The sequence below is a fragment of the Leptonotus elevatus genome, chromosome 6 (assembly GCF_054856555.1).
Source record: "Leptonotus elevatus isolate MCC_2025b chromosome 6, RoL_Lele_1.0, whole genome shotgun sequence".
Lineage (NCBI taxonomy): Eukaryota > Metazoa > Chordata > Actinopteri > Syngnathiformes > Syngnathidae > Leptonotus > Leptonotus elevatus.
The window spans coordinates 21,996,733-22,016,054 of NC_141244.1; the positions used below are offsets into that span (position 1 = coordinate 21,996,733).

Below are 19,322 nucleotides of genomic sequence, written 5' to 3' on the forward strand. Positions count from 1 at the left end.
TCTCTGCTGCCGCTGTTCCTAAAATTGGGGGTGGGAGGGTGGGGGACAAAAACAAACAAACAAGTGCTTTGATGAACATTGATAACGGCAACAGTTTAACGCAGGCCTCCTGCCTCTGTTTCGATATACGTATACATTTTTAAAGTTAAGAAATAGACCAGATCTTTCATAGATGAGGTAAATATGTTAAACTATATAAAATCTGATAATATGATGATGGCAAAATTATTCATTCTTATTTTTATATTTTTGTATTCATTATTGATTGATTATTGAAATTATTTAGCCTATTTAATTTTTTTTTGCAATATTACTACACCTTACTTAGAAATAAGAACTGTCTCCTTGTACTCTTTATCCATATGTCTTATCATACTGTCCCGAGGCGCACACACCAGAAGGAGCAGCACAATTTCATTTCAATTGAAGCAAAATCCAGTGTGTATGTATGTACTTTGTGAATGAAGGTAACAAATATGCTAGGAGCCTTGATAATCTAAATAACTGGTAGGCCGGATGAAAAAATTAAGTGGGCCATATGTGGCCCGCAGGCCATACTTTGCAGAGCATGCAGAGCACTGAATTATCTCATCTCATCGCATCTCTATCTCGACATTCATGGTTCTTTCCTGAAAAAGTGGTCTTTCGATTCCAAGGGATGCACAATCTAGTTGCACAAGACGGTTCAAAAGAAACCTAGAGTCATTGGTTAGCACTCCCCCGACCAATCAACATGCAGCCATTGATCATCATCATGCAACTTGTCAATTCGGGTCACTTAGCCTCCATTCTTTCTCTGGCGGCAATTAAAGCCTAAACTGTTTCCACTCACTATGCAAAAGTGATGAGGCACGGGTGGTGTTGGTTTGGAGAAAGGGGGGGTTTGAATGCTTCCACAGTGAAGTCATACCGCTTGTGTCATAGACCCTCTCTCGCTATGCTTTGCTCACCGTCTGGCCTCTATTTTACTCATTGATCTCACTTCCACGGCTGGCGTTGGAAGTGGTTCTTTCTTTCTTTATTCTAAGCTGGGATGTTTTGGCCCATTAAAGAGGGGGTGGGGGGCTCAGGGCAGAATTGCTAACGTATGAAGCAAAGACGTCGAGGTGAAAACAATTTGGTGATGTTTGCCAGACCCCTGAGAGGAATGCGGATCACTGTTCTTTTTGTGTGTGAGGCATTGTTTAGGAAAAACCCACAAAGCAAACATTTAACAAAACCCTTACAATAAGATAACAACACAAATGTGGCTGAAAGACTTGCCACTTGTTTCCACTGTGATTCCTACTGATTTCATTGCAGAAATGTGTGACATCTGCACTGTGTTGGCCAAGCAGTCTATGTTGGTATTCTGGCCCGCTGCCCGAAAGGTATTCACTCAATCAAATTGCCAGTTCGGAATGGGAGTGCGTTGCCGCCACTGAGACCACTTTATTTGGACTCTTGCACATGAAGCTTCAAATAAATTTATGAAACTCTTCAAGTGAAAATAAATATGTTTTTAATTTGACACACCACAGAGAAGAATGTTGTTAACAACCCTGCCAAATCTGAATGATTAAAAAGATCGGCAAGTATATAATATGAGGCTTCAAAATCCGAATCTAAAAATCAAGCCTCCGCTCGCCAACGCTGGTGGGCGTGTCTGCTGAATGCGCAAAAGCACTCTGACAAATGAATGTTACTTCATCGAGCATCATTCTTATGCCGACACATTCAGATGTTTGAGCCAGGAAAATATATCCGCTTCTGGTGGCTGGAATATATCCCACCCGGTATTCGTGGGATTTTCCACGCCGTGATAAAAAGATAGCTTGCAAGTTATCAGACTTGGGCCTAGTAATAATAACTAATTTACAATTGTGCCAAATAACCACAGATCCCAAGACAAAGTGTATCAATAGTCACTGTTTTCACAACAGTCTAAAACAAATCAGGAAGACTGAATGGCTGACAAACTGTTTAACACAACATCTCTACAACTCCACTCCACTTTACGCTAGCCCAAATGGTTTGAATGGAAAGTTGATGAATTAATACAGTGAGACAGGGGTATCGATTCTAATTTATTCAATCGATTCAATTTCGATTCACAAGAGTTCAGTTTAAAAAAATATCTAGATTTTAACCGATTCGATTAATTTCAGTTCAGTCCGATATCGATTAATTATGAAGCATTAATTCTTTAATGTCAAAGACATGATAAAAACTCATTTTTCTTTTTTTCCTTTCGGCTTTTCCCTTCAGGGGTCTCGCCACAGCGAGTCAGTTGCCTCCATCAAACCCTGTCCTCTGCATCCTCTGCTCTCACACCAACTACCTTCATGTCCTCTTTAACTACATCCATAAACCTCCTCTTTGGTCTTCCTTTAGACCTCCTGCCTGGCATTTGGAAACTCAGCATCCTTCTGCCAATATGCTCACCGTCTCTCCTCTGGACATATTCAAACCATCTCAATCTGGCATCTCTGACTTTATCACCAAAGCCTCTAACAGTTGCTGTCCCTCTGATGTACTCATTCCTGATTCTATCCATCCTGGACATTCCCAAAGAGAACCTCAGCATCTTCATCTCTGCCACCTCCAGCTCTGCCTCCTGTCTTTTCCTCAGTGGCACTGTCTTAAGACCAAACAACATCGCTGGTCTCACCACAGTTTTATAAACCTTTGCTTTCATTTGACCTGAAACTCTTCTATCACACGTCACACCTGACACTTCTGAAGGAAGACAGTATTTCCTATGAGGACAAGCGCATTGCGTCGTTTCGTAGGTCACTCTAGCGAGTTAAATCCGGGCCAATGTTGATCCTTGACTGTCCTTTCATCCGGGGTAGCTTTTGACGTATGCCATAAAGCAGTCAGCACATTTGTAGTTTTTTGTGTGGCAGTGTTCGTACCCTCCTCCTTAAAGTTGCTTAGTGCCAGTAAAAATGATACGGACCCCCTGAAGCCATGGCAAAGGTACCATTCAACTAGTTTTATGTCGATGGTTCATCAGAAGAGTTATGAAAGTATTTTATTAAGGTTGAGAAGTTCTTTAGTGCTACTTTAAGTGTTATACAAATATTGACATCAGCAAGGATGAGATGAAAATATTTTCATAATTCTAATTCAACAATTATAAATAAAACTAAAAATATTCTGAATTGTCTTTAAGTGCAGTAAGTCAGTTCTTTCAAAAATGGAAGAACATACTTTTAAAGTCATGTGGAGAGTAAATTTCAGGAAAACAGTCAGATGGGAAAAAAAATCAGCCTTTAAAATTCAATTTTCTTAAGAATGTATAGGGGAAAAAAGATATTTAAATAATCAATTCATGGTTTTATGAATCGATATTGGGCTCGAACAGGAAAAATCGATTATTCGATTTTTTTTAAACCCAGCCCTACATGCATTAAAAAATGTATTATCAATAATGAAATATATTAAAAGTAAGTATTTTGTCACTAATTAAAATATATTTTTTGTCATATTCTGGTTAGGAAGTGCGTGGTCCAATGTAGCCCTCCAGTTAAGTAGCACTGATGAAAAATTGTGACCCCCCCCCTCTAACATTCAAGATGCCGATCCTTGGTCTAGGGTGTTAGACTTCCCACTATAGATGCGCTAATACTGCACTATAATTCTTTGCGGATGTGGGCAAAATCATGGGTAAACTTCAACCCTTCCTTCCATCAGGCACTTTACACACAGTACCTTACACACAGGACAGCGAGTAAGGAAAAACCCGGCTCAGGCGGCCTGTATGAAGGAGCTTAGGTGATTCAGTTTCTCTTCTTTCATAAAGCAGCTCATCAAGCGTTATATAGTGTTTGCGCATCTGTGCCTTTGTGGCTTTGACAAACAGAATTTAGCAACGAGCGGTTTGCGGCCTGCTGGCCGGCCTGCGAAATACAATCTACGAGTGATTACTTTCAGAGAAATGTGGTGGCAGCTGCTAAGCGGGCAAGCCTCCTCCCGCGCCGTTTACTCAGCAAGCGCCGCCTTCTCCATTATTCAAACATTTCACTTAGTCTGCAGAAATTCCAGCAACTTTTCCTCCACCCCCCCACCACCCGACACACATGAAAGAAGCTTCGCCATACCATGCGTAGTGCGACTCAAAGCAGCGGCCGATCATTACGGTGAAATACGGCACTGTTTGACATGTCCTGTTCACAACCTGCAAATCACATTTAGCTCCGGATGTTTGCACTCATTTGACATAGCTCACTTAGGGTCTGATTTACAAAAGGTTTGAGAGTGCAAAAACGGGCTATAACTTGTTGCGGAAGCTGCTCTACTAAACAATCAAGAATGCCAAAGGCGCTAAATTGCCAGGCAGTTCGTTTTGTGTATTCTGGGCGGAGTCTATGCAAATAGATTCATTCAAGATAATGTGATTCATCAAATTTGAGAATAACTGTGATGGCTCTCCGCTTGACTGTCTGTGTGGGAGCATTTCAGCCTACACTTTGCTTATATATAAGAAATCCGGCCCGAGTTGAAGACTGGCAGGCATAAGAACCCGGAAGACACAACTATAGCCCAGCTATTAGTTTCAGATACAGAAGATGAGGACTTTGTGGATGAGGATTGATTAATAGTAACGTGAGTGCATTCTTAAATGCTTCAACTACAACCAAACTCACTGTTTACATTGTTAAATACTTCAATAAAGTACAACAGAACCCCGCTGCCTTTTTAAAAACATATGCTGGCATTTTTAGTGTGAAAGCGTGCTACCATATGTTTTGAGTTATCGTATGTTTAACCGTGCCTGCGCCCAATAGTGCGGTGCGCCTTATGTGTGTGTTAAATACAGAAATGCGCCTTATGGTTGTGACAATACGGTATCTGTAGTACTTAGTTATTTTTTATTTTATTTTACTCTCACTTTTACCCTCCACTGTTGAAAACTGATTTGTACTTGTCTTATATCAGAGTCTTCTTTATCTATACTTCTGCTTAAGTAGAGAGTATGAGTACTTTTGTCACCTCTAGCAAATAAACGTGCCAGAACCAAGAATCCGGAGCTCAGTTCAAGACCTTCTTAGCTTTAAGTGTACAAAGTTGTGAAAACCTCTCCAGGGTGAAGAGGTGGTACGAGCTGAGTAAACTCCGCGGCACAGGACTAGTATTTGACATCTATTAAGTTTTTTTCCCCCTTGACAGGCTGACGACAGACAGGCCTGCGGGCGACAATGATGTGCCCGGGCCGCTCCTCTCCTTAAGTCATCCCTTCATTCTCCCCTATTAGCGGCCACGAGAAGCCAAGAAAATCCCTGTTTAGCTCGTCCCTGTCGTAAATCTCCAAAGCATCCACTCGTCGAGGAGCCAAAGTCCTTTTATAGCCATGCCAAGGACACTTTCTGCCATTTATGGAGGCTCAGTCCAGCATCACATGAAGGTGGGGGGACGGATAGAAATGCGAGAACCACGGCACCCGCCTCGCGATTATTTCTATAGGTGTGCACGTACCTAATTTACAACTGCGAGAGCGACCTAAACACGCACCTCGGCGTGCCGCGTGGAACTTGTTGAAGCATGCCGCTCGCCGCGTACCGTAGCACAGGCAAAAAGTGAGAGCGACAACGCCTAAAGCTTGTAAATACTTGACTGAAAGAGCAGCGGCGGAGGGATGCAGCAAGAACACTGCTGCTTAAGAAGTCACATTCTGGATCTAGTTTCATCATGCCGAGTTGTGATTGTACTGTCAACGAGAGGAATGCTAGCATATACATATACATATATAAATATATATATACAACTTTTTTTTTTTACTAAATATAATAATAATGTTTTTAGTTTTTGTAATATTCTGCTATATTTTTTCAATATAGGTATAAATATTTCCTTGTTTTCCCTTCTAATACTGTATTCTCTATTTCTAGCGGCTTAACAAATTCCCGTCCAAGCGGCATGCTGCGCAACAAGGACGTAATTCTGACAAGAAACCACAGATGCATGTTCGAACCTCGTACTCGGCATTCTAGCAATTGCCGCATGATTTCACAGTCTGGCTTCTGCTCGCAGCTGTGCGCGCCAAAGCTAGTAAATGTTGGTTGGGTAAGCCATCAACACTAATGCCACTCAAGTTACACGCCATATAAAGTCAAAATCCAGTAGTGATGCAGTGGCATTGTGAAACAAACAAGATGTCGTTAAGATGGCAAAGCTAAACAACATTCCCGTTGTCTTGTTTTGTTTAAGAAGTAACGTTTGGCCCTTGGTTGTTCCGCCAGTATTGCCAAATAAAGTAAATACCGGTAAGCAAGAACATCCAGCAGGAGAAGGATGATGATGACACCTCTACTGTTTAGGGATTAAACGGTTTAAGGTGAATCAAGATAACATTTCAGTCGATTCAAATTACCGACTGAAGTTTGAACTACCATCACTACCGTATTTAGCATCTCTGGGAGTAGGAGAGTTGTCTTGTGGCGTCTCTCATCTGGTGTGAGCTGCAATAGCTAAATAACAGAAAAAAACGCAAAGTGATTTTTTTTTGGGGGGGGGGGGGGTTGTCTAATAGATTGTCTCATATATATAGATGATATTTTTATTAAATATTTATCTTTTTCCCAATATTTTTAAGAATATTTTTTTCCATTATTATTTTTGTCTACTATTTACATTAAAACATTTAGCTAACATTTGTCAAATTTTCATCATAATTTTACCCCCTTGAAATTAATTCTTGTGTTCTGTTTCTTTTCTCTATTATGTCTTGTATTTTTGGCTCTTTAGGTATTTCTTCTAAATATTTTTGACTGCACTAGTTCTGGCACTCATTGAACTGTACAATTGTACCTACTATTTTGACTTGTGCTACTCCCAATAGCGTATTTCTTCACACAATATCATATTACTGGTAATCATGATCATTCTGCAACTATAATCCCAAAATGAGATTTTCATAGCATCTCATCTCGTCTACTGTGGTGCAAATATAAGCAACACTGACTCTTATAACGTCATATAATAGCAGGGAAGACTGGGCACTGAAATCCTTGAAAAACTAAGGTCGATAAACTTGTAATCCCCTCGATACAGTATTATCCAGCGGGGGGTTTGCTTTTTTTTGACGAGTTGTAACGACGCGGTGTAACAATGTCACACGCAATTTGTCTCCTGGCGGGGAAGGGGGGCAAAACTTGCATCGCTTGACCTCATTTATGCAAGAAATTCTCCGTACCCAGCAGTATTTTTCCTCCATTAGGCATAGTGAGTGCTATGATTAGGCCATTAGCCGCAGTCCGTGGTGACTATTACGCGTCAAATTACAGGTTGCGTACGAAAACACTGCAGATTATTTGTAGACTTAAACTTGCCTGCAGCCAAGTTATTTGTAACAGCTATCGCAGCGTGTTTTCCTATGACGACATCGTTCATACTGTAGTTGCGGCTTGCTGTGTAGACTTCACTACGTGCCCAGTCGGGTCATGGACTTTCTTAGCCCCTGTCACACAAATAGTCGGGCATCAGAGCTGAAGTAAGAAGTGTTTGCTTTTTACACACAGAACCCAGCAAAGGCAAGATATATATTGTCGCAACTGCCACCAAAGAGAGCAAAATTGCCTGGTTGGTGGTACCTTTCACACAGAAGAACGTCACTGGAAAATCTGGCTTTACTAGACAGTGTGAAATGGGCTTCTGTTACACCACTGATACTATCTGGAACCGGGAAACTGCTGGTTTGCCTTTTGGAAAAATTCTGTGTGTCGGTATCTTTCACACAGACCGATAATATGGTATATCTGATTCTGATGGGTATGAAAGGGGCTTCCAGTACAGCTCTCATACTACCTCTAAATCTAGGACATTTTTGTCTGCTCTTCATGCCCAATTCCATGTCAGTGCCTTTAACACAGACCAGTGACAGCTTGAAAGCTGGCTATTATGGGTAGTGTAAAAGGGGCTTCTATTATGCCTCAGAAGATGAAAATTGCCAGGCCACCTTCGCATCTTTCACACATACCATTTACATGGGAAAAGCTGACTTTGATGGGTAGTATGAAAGGGTTTTCCACTACAAGTGTGATACAACCTCCACACCGCTGGTCCCTTTCACACAAAACAGCAACACAGTTAAAGGGTGACTTAGACAGGCAGTGTGAAAGGGGATTCCATTGAAGATCTGACATTACTTCCAAGCTGGGAAATTTCTGTCTTATCTTTGAGTCAAATTTCACATTGGTACCTTTCACACAAATTCTGTAACAAGGGAAAAGCTGGCTTTGACGGGCAGTGTGAAACGGTTTTCTATTATAGCTGTGGTACTACCTCCACATCGGGGAAATGTGCATCTCGTCTTTGAGGGTAATTCCATGTTGGTACATTTAACACCTGGCCAATGACATGGGAAAAGATGACGTATAAAAAAACAGTTTCTATTACAGCTCTGATACTACCTCAGAAGGCAAGAATTGCCAGGTCCCCTACGTGCTCCAATTTTCTGTCAGTACCTTTCACACAGACCACTGACATGGGAAAATCTGGCTTTGATGGGCAGTGATAAAACAGCTTTTGTTACACCCCCGATACTACCTCCAAAGCTGAGGAAACTGGGAGGCTCTTACCTGCTCTGCTGGTACCTTACACACAGCACAGTGAAGCCAGCAAAGGTGAGCTATACATTGCCGCAACTATTGGTCATGTTCCAGCACTGATATTATGCCTTCATCACCTCCCCCACCTCCATTCCGTATCATTTGTGACCCGAAAAAAACGACGGATAAAACCTTGCTTGAAAACAAAGGATGAGCGACAAGAAGACGATTGCCTCATTCTTGAAGGCCAAGGTGCGGGAAGCCAGTCGCAGCTGACTCATTGACAAGACGGTGAATTGACAGAGCATTCCCACATACAAACAACATCTGGTACATGTGGGACGGCAGATGGGGAAACACTGATTTGACTCAAGCCATTAATGAAATGTATTACATGTGCGTCGATTTACCCACTGTGTTCCTGGTAAATGAAAAACTGAAATGAAGCGTGAGCCTCTTTCAAGTACAGTTTCCATAAAACTGACACAATAGAGGAGAGAAAGAATTCACACAGAGCAGTACCACTGGAAAAAGCTGGCTTTTAAAGGGTAGTGTGAAAGGGGCTTCTTTTATAGCTCACATGCTAGGATTCTGTTATAGCTCTGATACCAAGACTGAAGCGGGGATATTGCCAGGTCGTCATTCCACATCAGTACTTTCACACAGATCATGATGGGATAAGCTGCCTTTGTTGGAGCGTGTGAAAGGGCCTTTCCATTCTTAAACTACCTCTTAAACCGGGGAAACTGCCAGGTTACCCAAGTCTCATCGTCCTATAACATAATCTTTCATACAGAGCATGCAAAGAAAATGTGGTTTGATGCCAGTGTGAAATGGACATCTGATATTACCAAATTCTGTGACAGTACCTTTCACACAGGCAAGTGAAAATCTCTGAAACTGAGAATTGTTGAGTCTCGTCTCCTCTACATTTCTTGGAGATAGAGCACATAACTACAGAAGCACGCCATGTGGAAGTTGAGTGAAATGGGTTAAATCACTGAGATCTGAAAACTGGGGGAAATGCCTGGTTGTCTTAGTTCCACCATTCCAGGTCAGTATCTTGTAAAAAAAAAAAAAAAAAAAAGCTAATTGGAATGCTGTCTTTGATGGTTAGTGTGAAGGGGGCCTTTGCTACATCTGATGCTGGGGAAATGGTCAGGTCACCTTCATGCCCCAATTCTGTGTGGGTACCTTTCACATAGACCGGCGTCATTGGAAATGTACACCATTGACAGGCGTGTCAAAGGTAGTCTCTGAGACTACCTCAGAAGCTGTGACTTGGTCAAGTCACCTTACTTCTTTTTTTCTGTGTCGGTACATTACATGCAGAACAGCAGCATGATATAATTAAATAAATGCGAAAAGGCGGCTCAGACGGGAACCACGAAAAAGTTCTGTTATTGCTCTGATATTAATTACAAAGCTGGGTTATTTCTATCGCCTTAGTTTGAGTGTACTGAGGCTTTCACACGGAACAGCAAAACAGGAAAAAGTCAAGGAAAAGCTGGCTTAAACTGCCACCAAAGCCAAGTCCCCTTGGTCATCCACATTCTGTGTCGGAACCTTTCACAGTGCAGCAAAACGTTTCTTCTCGAATAAACATAAACGCCACCCATATTAAACAAGTGTCTGTAATTATGATATATCCTACAGTTCCCATAATTTGTCATTTCCAGCGAAACAGCGTTTCTTTTCAAATGAGCAGATAAGTGCTAGGTATAGGCCTGTAATTACATCCCTTGAGGAACCTAATTACAACACAAGCACAGTCAATGACTTTGTAGACTATATAACGCTTATGCTCCTTGTAACTCAGAACAGAACGGATGAGCCAATTGTCAAGCAGACGGGTGTTGTGTATGTGGGGGGGGTGTTTACCTCGCACAAGGGGAGCCCCGGCTGGACGGATCACATTACGTTTACCAACAAGCGCTTCCACGAAGGAAGCCTCGCGCCCTCGCGGTAACACTCCACAGCACCTGGCCATGCTCACCCACACAGGAAGCCTGAGGTCACTTCCCCCACTTGCAGGGAATGCAGACGCACTCCTGCCGCCAGCCACGCACCCCCGCACACCACTGAAGAAAAGGAGGATAAGAATCTGCACTAGAAACTGTGATTCTTGACATAAAGTCGCCTTGAGCCTCGATCCTTAGGCTAAACCCTAGATCAGGAGAAGTAACCCACAAGTAATGATTATGTCATGCAAAAAAAACTGGGTGAGGGTTATGGCGAAGGTTGGGGGAAGTAGGAGTTCAGTGATATGGGTTCTCCTTAGTGATATAATTAATTTGAAGGATATGGGTTTGGGAAAGGGTTGTGGCAAAAATGTCTAGCAGCCCCTTCTCCTCACTGAACCTGCCCCTCAACAGCAGCAAGTCTTAGCTTATCTACACATGCAAACACACCCACTTGGTTACACTGTCTGCTGTAGATCTGTAAATGTTGATGTAGTTGAAACTTCATGGTAGTCATTCATGTCATCTCCCTTGTTGAATATTCAGTCACGGGAATCCCATTGTGGAATGCCTGCCATGTACTATGGCCAACACTAACGTTTTTTTGCCTTATGGAGTCCATACAGACCAATCTCGACTCGCACTTTCTAACCACCTGCAACCACTTGACTGTCTCTTCTCTTTTGGGCTGCTTTTAAACCACGCCAACCCATGACCCGGCCGCCAGCCAGCTATTCGGCATCTGGCTTGCTTCCAGCTAGCATGCAGGGATTGTAGGGCTGACCCTTGGACAACTCTGAAAGAATATCAACAGCAGAGGAAGAGGAGGCAGGCAAACAAACACATTACAGAGCTTCCAAGATGCTAAAACGGGGACAGAATGACAGCCTTTTGGCAGCTCGGAGGTGATTTTGCCTGGCCGGCAGTCCAGAGTGATTGAAAAACAGACTCAAAGGTCTTCAAATGTGCGCTTTATTTTCTTCAACAAAGAGCAAGTTCACAACACACTAGCTAGTAGATATAGCTAGTAGGGTTGAACTTAGGCTACTAGTCGACTTAACTACTATGTAATGATGATTATAGCTTTACGTTGATTAATTGCCACATATCAAGTCAAAACTAACACTGATACCTTCAAGATCTCTCAGCAACAATCCACCTAACAACTTCAGATTTTCTACAAAACATTATTGCAAAGCATTTTGTGTCACCAAATATATATAATAGAAATGTATAAAGTCTCTGAATAAATTGAATGCAGTTGATAAACGAAAACGTTTACGGCCATTGTAACATTACGCCAAGTTTCAAAATTGTATTTAGCGATTGTGTTAAGACATATCCCACTTCCTGCCTCAGGATAAAAGGGCAGTTTAGCCCCAGCGACTCCCCCTGCACACAAGCCTGGGAGCTAAATGCAACATTAAAGTGGCTCCACACACTGTCCAGTATGAGGAGTGTTGTATTATATATGCACAACCATTGAGACAGAAGAAAGGAAAAACAAGAACACATGAGAAAAAGAAAACATCAAGGGTGAGAAGAGGAAGACGTGCAGCCCTCTTCACAGGTTTTTTCCTGTTGGTTTTTTAAATCTTTTGACGAGCAAGTGCAAATTTGACTAAGCTCTGATATTAGAAGGCCTCATCAAGCCTTGGCATGCCCACATCTTCTTTCATTGTGTCAAATGTAACCAGAAGGGAACCATACGACCAAACAGTTCATTATCAAGAGCAAGTATGACAGTTTTGGATGTTTTTAATTAATTTTGGATCAGAAATCTTACATTTTGGATGAAATTAATGATATTTTTTTTCGGGGGGGGGGGGGGGGGTTGGAGGACAAAACTAAATTCAAGGATTCAATAATTCATAATCAGACATAGCCTTAGAGCTTTTATTCAAAACTTTTTTTTGTGATTTTTCAAAACAAAGACAATAAAAAAATTAATTGAATGGGAAGAAAAAACATCTAAAAATAATAATAGACACATTAGCGATAACATATTATGATACAAAAAAATCTGTTAACTATATGTATACAGTATACATTCAAATATACATATATACAGTAAATAGCCTATGTTACAAATATATATGTTAAAATGTTTTAATAAAAAAAAAATCTCACTACATCTTTGGTTTTTCTTCTTAATTTGAATATCTCATCAATCTCATTATATTTAATAATATATCATATATACAGAATGTATAATATTAATAATACAATAATATGAAATGAGTTTATTGTCAAATTAACTCCCGGCATTTTTAGCTATTTCATCTTGGAACTTTTTCTTCTTTTCATAAAAAGAGACTAAGTCACAAACTATGATGACGCATGATTTCTGATGTGTGAAAAACTCTCAATCAATGATCAATAGCTTTGCCAAAGCAACGCAAATAACACGTAAGCAGCATAATTACCACCATATTGTTCTTTTTAAGTCATTCTCATTGGAAAGTTCTGTTTGAATGAAGTTTTCGTGATAATATATGCATGTATGAACAATATAGAGTTACAAGGGGGACAAGTGAGAATATACAAGAAAGACGCGGTAAATATTGCAATTTTCTTACCAGGTATGAAGCGGGAGCTGACAGCGGGCCGCCCGGGTGTCACGTCGCCCCCAGTCGAAATCTGCGAGGCGGGCTTCAATGTGGAGGTCGCTCCGGTCCGGTGTCGCCGGCTTGCTGCTGCTGCTGTTGAAGGGGGGGAGAGAAAAAAAAACTTTCCTCAAGTGAGTGTGTGCTGGACAAAAGTTGCCGGCAATTTTTTTCTCCTTCTTTTTACTACTCAGGAAGTGAGTCACTAGAGCCCGCCCCTTCTCCCCTGTCACTCAGCTCCAAATAAGGAACAAGGTCGCCCGCTCCCCGCCTCGCCCCGCCCCACTTCCCTCTTCTCTTTTCCTCCGACCTGGTGGGTTGCAGTTTTCGTGCTCCCCCCCCCCCCCCCCCCCCCCCATGAGATGAAGTGTAATTGGTGATTACACGAGGCAAACTGTAGATGTATGCTGGAAAAGTGTTTGCATGTGTGCAACTGCACACTCTCACTTCATTACTGCGATCATTAAACACTTAAGGAGCATTATCAGCAATTATTCTTTTATAATCAAATTGTGATTAACAGCTTTAAAATGCAAGAGAAAAAATACAGTTAGGGGGCTGACCTCTTGTGGGAATAAACAGTTTAATGCCGTTTAATTTTAATTTGGACTCTTTTGGTCATAATTTGGTGTCTAAAATATTACATAAATACTATACATACGCAATTATTTGCTTTCAAATTAACAATATATATATATCACCCATTCATGATGACCGTAGTTAGACTACTGTAATTACTGTTTCTTTGTAATATTTGTGTAACTTTTGGACAATCGAGGTTTGTCCTACAAAATGATTAGCAATATAAGGCATCTCCTTGTTTGTTATTAATATTAATAATAATAATATTGATGATAATATACTATGCAATGCATAGAGGTAACAATATTTATTATCACACTTATTTTATTATTTCAAGTTAAATGTGATGTAACAGCACTATCATCATCATTATTATTATAAGATTTTGTTTAAATTGTATATATAAATATATATATATATATATATATATAATTGTGTATTTGTATATCATCATCATCTCTTCTTTTCATCAATAAAATACTGTATTTATGACCGGGATAATTTCTTTTCACACGGGACGACAGACCACCATCACCTTTCACTTCTCCATTATCAAGTGTAAGAGCGGGCGCCGTGTTTCACTTCTGTCATGACTCAATCAGGCAATCGACCAAACCCGCTCTTGTGTCATCCGTGTAACAAGGAAAGGTACATTATGCTCGTTTGACTCATTATGGGTAAACACAAGAACATGCTGGGGGGTGTTGATAGAAGCCCAACCCCATCTGATAACATTGTTGCACAGTTAGTCATGACGTGAAATCGTTTTCGGATGCAGCACGCACTGAACATTCATTTGTACATCACTGGCGGTTTGCGGTCAGGCATGCAGCAAGTCATTGGGAGTTCTTGGAATTCATCCAGTGTCATCCAGGTAACCATCTTCATGAGTCTTCAGTGTAGGATGAAAACAATACAATGAAATACAATGTGAATTCGATTTATATGCTATTAAAAATACATCACACAGTTCAATAAATAGGCGAGACAACTTCAGGCAAGTGCTTCACAATATTTGCAAAGAACATTTTCACTTTAATTTGCCATCTTTGCCACTTGCTCTGTAACATTGTTAGCCATGTGTGACTTTCACATATTAACATTGGATCCACACACTACTTTATAGTCAATTGTTTGAACTTAATACTGAAACATCAGTCTTTTCAGGCACGGTACATTTAAAATAAACCGTCTCTGTTCCAAACAGCAACACGTTGAAGATGAGGAGTAAAGGGAAAGCTAGCCATCATCCGGAGTGGAAAAAGCAATAAAACGCTCTCAGCCCATTTGGAAGTAGAATATATATCTCCAATGGGCCTTCAGGCAAGAAGCTGCTGTGTGAAAACACAGTGACTTGTTTGCAGCTTTGGCCAACGGCTGAGTCTGTTTCTCTTTGGTGGTGGCTCCAACCTTGGAGTGTATTTAAGGAGAATGTAAAACAAGAAAGCTTGAATAAGACGTCAACAGCCTCTGGCTTGACCTTCACTCGCTCTGTCCCGGAATGGAGAAGGCACGATTACTGCATGTTGGTGCTTGGTGACAATAATGTCATCCTCTTCCAGTCTTTATTTTATTTCAATTTTATTCTTGTATTTTTTCCTCTTGAAGAAAAATATGATTTAATTTTCTTAACATTCCGACTTTATCCTTGTCACATTAAAAGCATATTCTTGTAATAAATCAATAAAAATCCTTACAATGTGGTAAATTTGAGTTGAAGCTTCAAAGTGCTCTTGTCTAGTGAACTAATGAATTTTTTTTGCTGTTTAAGTGATAATTTTGACATTCACTTGTTAAAAATTAGGGTGAGAATCTTGGTCAACCGGCAGGGACTCAGTGTCGAGCCGCTACTACTCCGTGTTGAGAGGAACCAGTTGAGGTGGCTCGGGCATCTGGTTTGGATGCCTCCTGGACACCTCCCTGGAGAGGTGTTCCGGGCATGTCCCACCGGCGGGATGCCCCGGGGACGACCCAGGACACGCTGGAGAGACTATGTCTCTAGGCTGGCCTGGGAACACCTTGGGATCCCGTCGGAGGAGCTGGCTGAAGTGGCTGGGGAGAGGGAAGTCTGGGCTTCCCTGCTAAAGCTCTCCTGCCCGTGCGACCCAACCCCGGATAAGCGGTAGATGATGGATGGGTGGACTTGTTAAAATTTTGATTTGTCATATAATGTTTACAATATATGGTTTATTTTGGCACGGTCAAAATTGATACTAATGTTTTTTTCTGCTAAAAGTGGTGTTATGTAAATGGGTCACATCAACATGCATTCCATCAAAATAATATATTCTCAGCTGTGGGTACTACTTGAATGTAGTGAACTGTAATAAGCATCATGACCCCAAGCAGTCAAATAATGGACCAATTGGACCATTAAAAGAAGTAAATTATTAACATGAAGGTACAACTTGTAACACTATGCATCCCTAATGGCTGTTAGGTATTTGTCGCCGTACAACAAAATGTCCTGTCTGGACATGTGTCATCAAAACACCATCATGTGACTTTTACTGCCAACCTTTCTCACACTTGATCCCGATGCCACCCATAACGTCGCCGCCATCACGGTGCAATATACACTTTCAAAACTCAAGCCGAGAAAATGAGCAGTATATTTGCACTTAATTGTAGACAATTTCTGCTTTACAAGGTTTTGTGGTGCGAGAGGCTCTCTCGCTCTTGCTTGGTAAGAAAATCCCACCCAGGCAACGCGCCTACCGGAGCGGCCAGCAAGTGGCGGGCATTGGACCAGCAGCTGACGACGGCCAATGAGCTGCGGAACAAGTGTGTGAGTGGATATTAAAAGACCACAATGTAAATATACTCAAAAGTTAGACTATTCTGGATCTTATAATCATGTTATGTCATCATGTTATATTACTTATTAGGGCCTGAACACCAGGCAGTGTTAAGGCCTATTTGAATAATAATAATAATTCTTATTTTTTAACCATTATTTAACCAGGAAAATCCCATTGAGATCCGCAGGTCTCTTTTCCAAGGGAGTCCTAGCCACGAGGCGCAACACAACCCAACACAACACAACATTATGTATAGTATATAATTAAAAACAGCAACATGTTAATGACTTCATTTCCAGGTCCTTTAAAATGTACTCTTATTACTCTTCAGATGAATGAATCGGCTTTTAGGGAACATCAACATGCCTGAAAATTTTCATTTTTACAAGTGTGTGTATCCTGGTGAAAATATGTTTGGTCCTGAAAAAAATTAACACCTGACTGGTGAATACAAAATTGAGTAAATATTACTATCATGGCCTCAATGCAACAGGAAGTCAGCCATTTTGGTTTGAATGAGCCATTATAGATGAAATCAATATTCACTCTGATGTGGGCAAAGCTTGGCCTCAAACTTGGATGATCATTTTGAGGATTCCTGGAAAGTTTGCAAAAACAAGCGTCCCACTCCAGTTTCATTGAACCGTAAGAAATTCAGAATACATGTGCCTAAAATTGAACAGGAAGTCAGCCATTTTTGGTTTGAAGCAACAAATTTGATAAATGCCAATCGGAAGCAGGTATTCATGACAGATAGGCATCGCTAGATTGCAAAGCTATGACATTTAACGAAGGAGAAGCATGGTGTAAAAAACTGATTATCATTTTAAAGAGTTTGAGAAAGTAAAAACAACAACATTGCCCTAGACACCAGTTTCACCTTTCAACATGGACTTAGTGGACACGTCTATCATAACAGTTACAAGACACTTTTGAAAAGTCTCAAGACCCATGCCCCTAATTGAACAGGAAGTCAATCATTTTGGTCAAATTCCACGGTTTGAACTTAGACTGACGCCTACTAGGAAATTGTCCAAATGAGCCCACTCCGAAGCAGGTACTCCAGACAGATGTGCAACGCTAAATTGTGAAGTTTTTTTCCCCCCCAACCTTACAATGTTTACCGTATCAAGAATTCTCGCTCGCATCTTTCATTTACTGTAAGTGCTATTTTCAATGTGAGTTGGTCACTTGCGATGAGAACCGGTCATACAAGCGAGACATACCAAAGTCTTGAGCTCACAACACACACTTGCTGTAATCCAACAAAATGTCAACACTGATATTTCCTCGGCGTTCATTAAAGAAAACCAAACCGTATCCCTGCATCGGCTCGACTTGCTCTTTTCTGCCATTTCCCGCCATTTCACTGGACACTTTGTTTGTGTAAAATCAGCACTAGAGTGTTTTTGATCACTTTTATTTTTATACTTGTGTGACCATTGAGAAGAACTGTTAAAAACAAGACTTAAGAAGGCATTCCGCCTTTGTTGCTTGTTATTCTAGTGGTGGAGACTCATTGTTTAATGGGTTTTATATCTGAAGAGTGTGGTTCACTTTTGTTTACATATGACTGTTATAAATCTTAGAATGTGATTTCATTTGTCTACAGCTTTCATGATGACAGAGAAATGTACGACTCGAGTGTCACTAAATGTGCTGCCACTTGCTAATGAAGTTAAGGTAGAGTTTACTTTGCCCATCTCTGTTGATAATGCTCACTTTGTGGGTTGAATAAAAAAAAAAAGGTCAGGCCATATGTGACTCGCGGGCCATGCTTTTCATTTACCATGAAAACCACAGTAACATAAAGAGCAAGAAGGCCTGATTGAAGACATTTAAAAGTGGGGGTGAAACGTGCGCACAAGATTTCGGGGGTCATTAACCCGCAGTGCTGACGATAAACAAAGCATGTGACATCATGTGGAAACACTGATCCCATTCATTGGTCTCATCAGCCGCAAACATTCTGCATGCTGGGCAAATCTCACACATGTAACAGACATTCCTCGCGGTTGTAGTGAGATGCCATTGGGAGTTGGGAGTCTGGGTGAGATGAGCTCACTGGTGCCGTTGTGGCTTCTCTCAAATATATCATGCCAGGATGTAGTCCCCACCTCCCCAAGTCTTATCTCAGAGGACGCTGCAACTTATAGAAAGCCTTTCATACGTCGCACATATTTATGTTCACTGGCTGCTTGGCTATACACTTTATTTCATGTTGTTTATGAGAAACATCAGGCCTCGTTTCATTATGAGCTGATGCACTCATAAACATGAGGAGGTTAAGAAATAACAGGAAAAACATAACTAAATTGTAAATGTAAAATGAACCATAAAGACAGTAAAAGTTAAAATGTCATCAAGAAGCTTGGAACAACTTCTACAGAAATATTAAATGGGCCTGTCATGTTTTTTGTGTGTCTTTCTTCTTCATAGAGATTAATTGTGGCCTGCAGTGTAGAACTAATTCAACTTGGGGCCCCAACAAAATATTTAAATTAAAATGTAATGAAAAAAGTACATACGTTTTTTTTAAATGAATTTTTTGCTAAATAAAATTATACTGGTGGTTAAACGTTGTACTGTATTTAAGAATAATGTAATATTATTTTGTTGATTCCCCTCTTTATAATAATGGCACTTTTTAATTACATTTTTGTTTCATAGTGCAGTAGAGTACTATACCTGTTTCCAATTCCAAGCAAAGCAGGACAAAACTGTGCACCAGTGACCTCTCTTGCCTCCAATGCATTACTACAACACAAACAAACATCGGCGCAAGTGATTTTAATTTTTTTTATTCAGCTATAAAATTTTGTTTTAAAAACATACACGATC

The 19,322-nt window shown here is 40.7% G+C and overlaps 1 protein-coding gene across 1 annotated transcript in view; it reads right to left on the minus strand.

Moving 5' to 3' along the window:
* fhl3a (four and a half LIM domains 3a) overlaps window positions 1-13,274 on the minus strand; it is a 36,988-nt gene extending 23,714 nt beyond the window's left edge. Inside the window, exon 1 of the mRNA XM_086079038.1 lies at window positions 13,072-13,274. The gene's annotated coding sequence lies outside the window, so the exon portion shown is untranslated. The remainder of the gene's footprint in view (window positions 1-13,071) is intronic.
* Window positions 13,275-19,322: the final 6,048 nt, after the last annotated feature.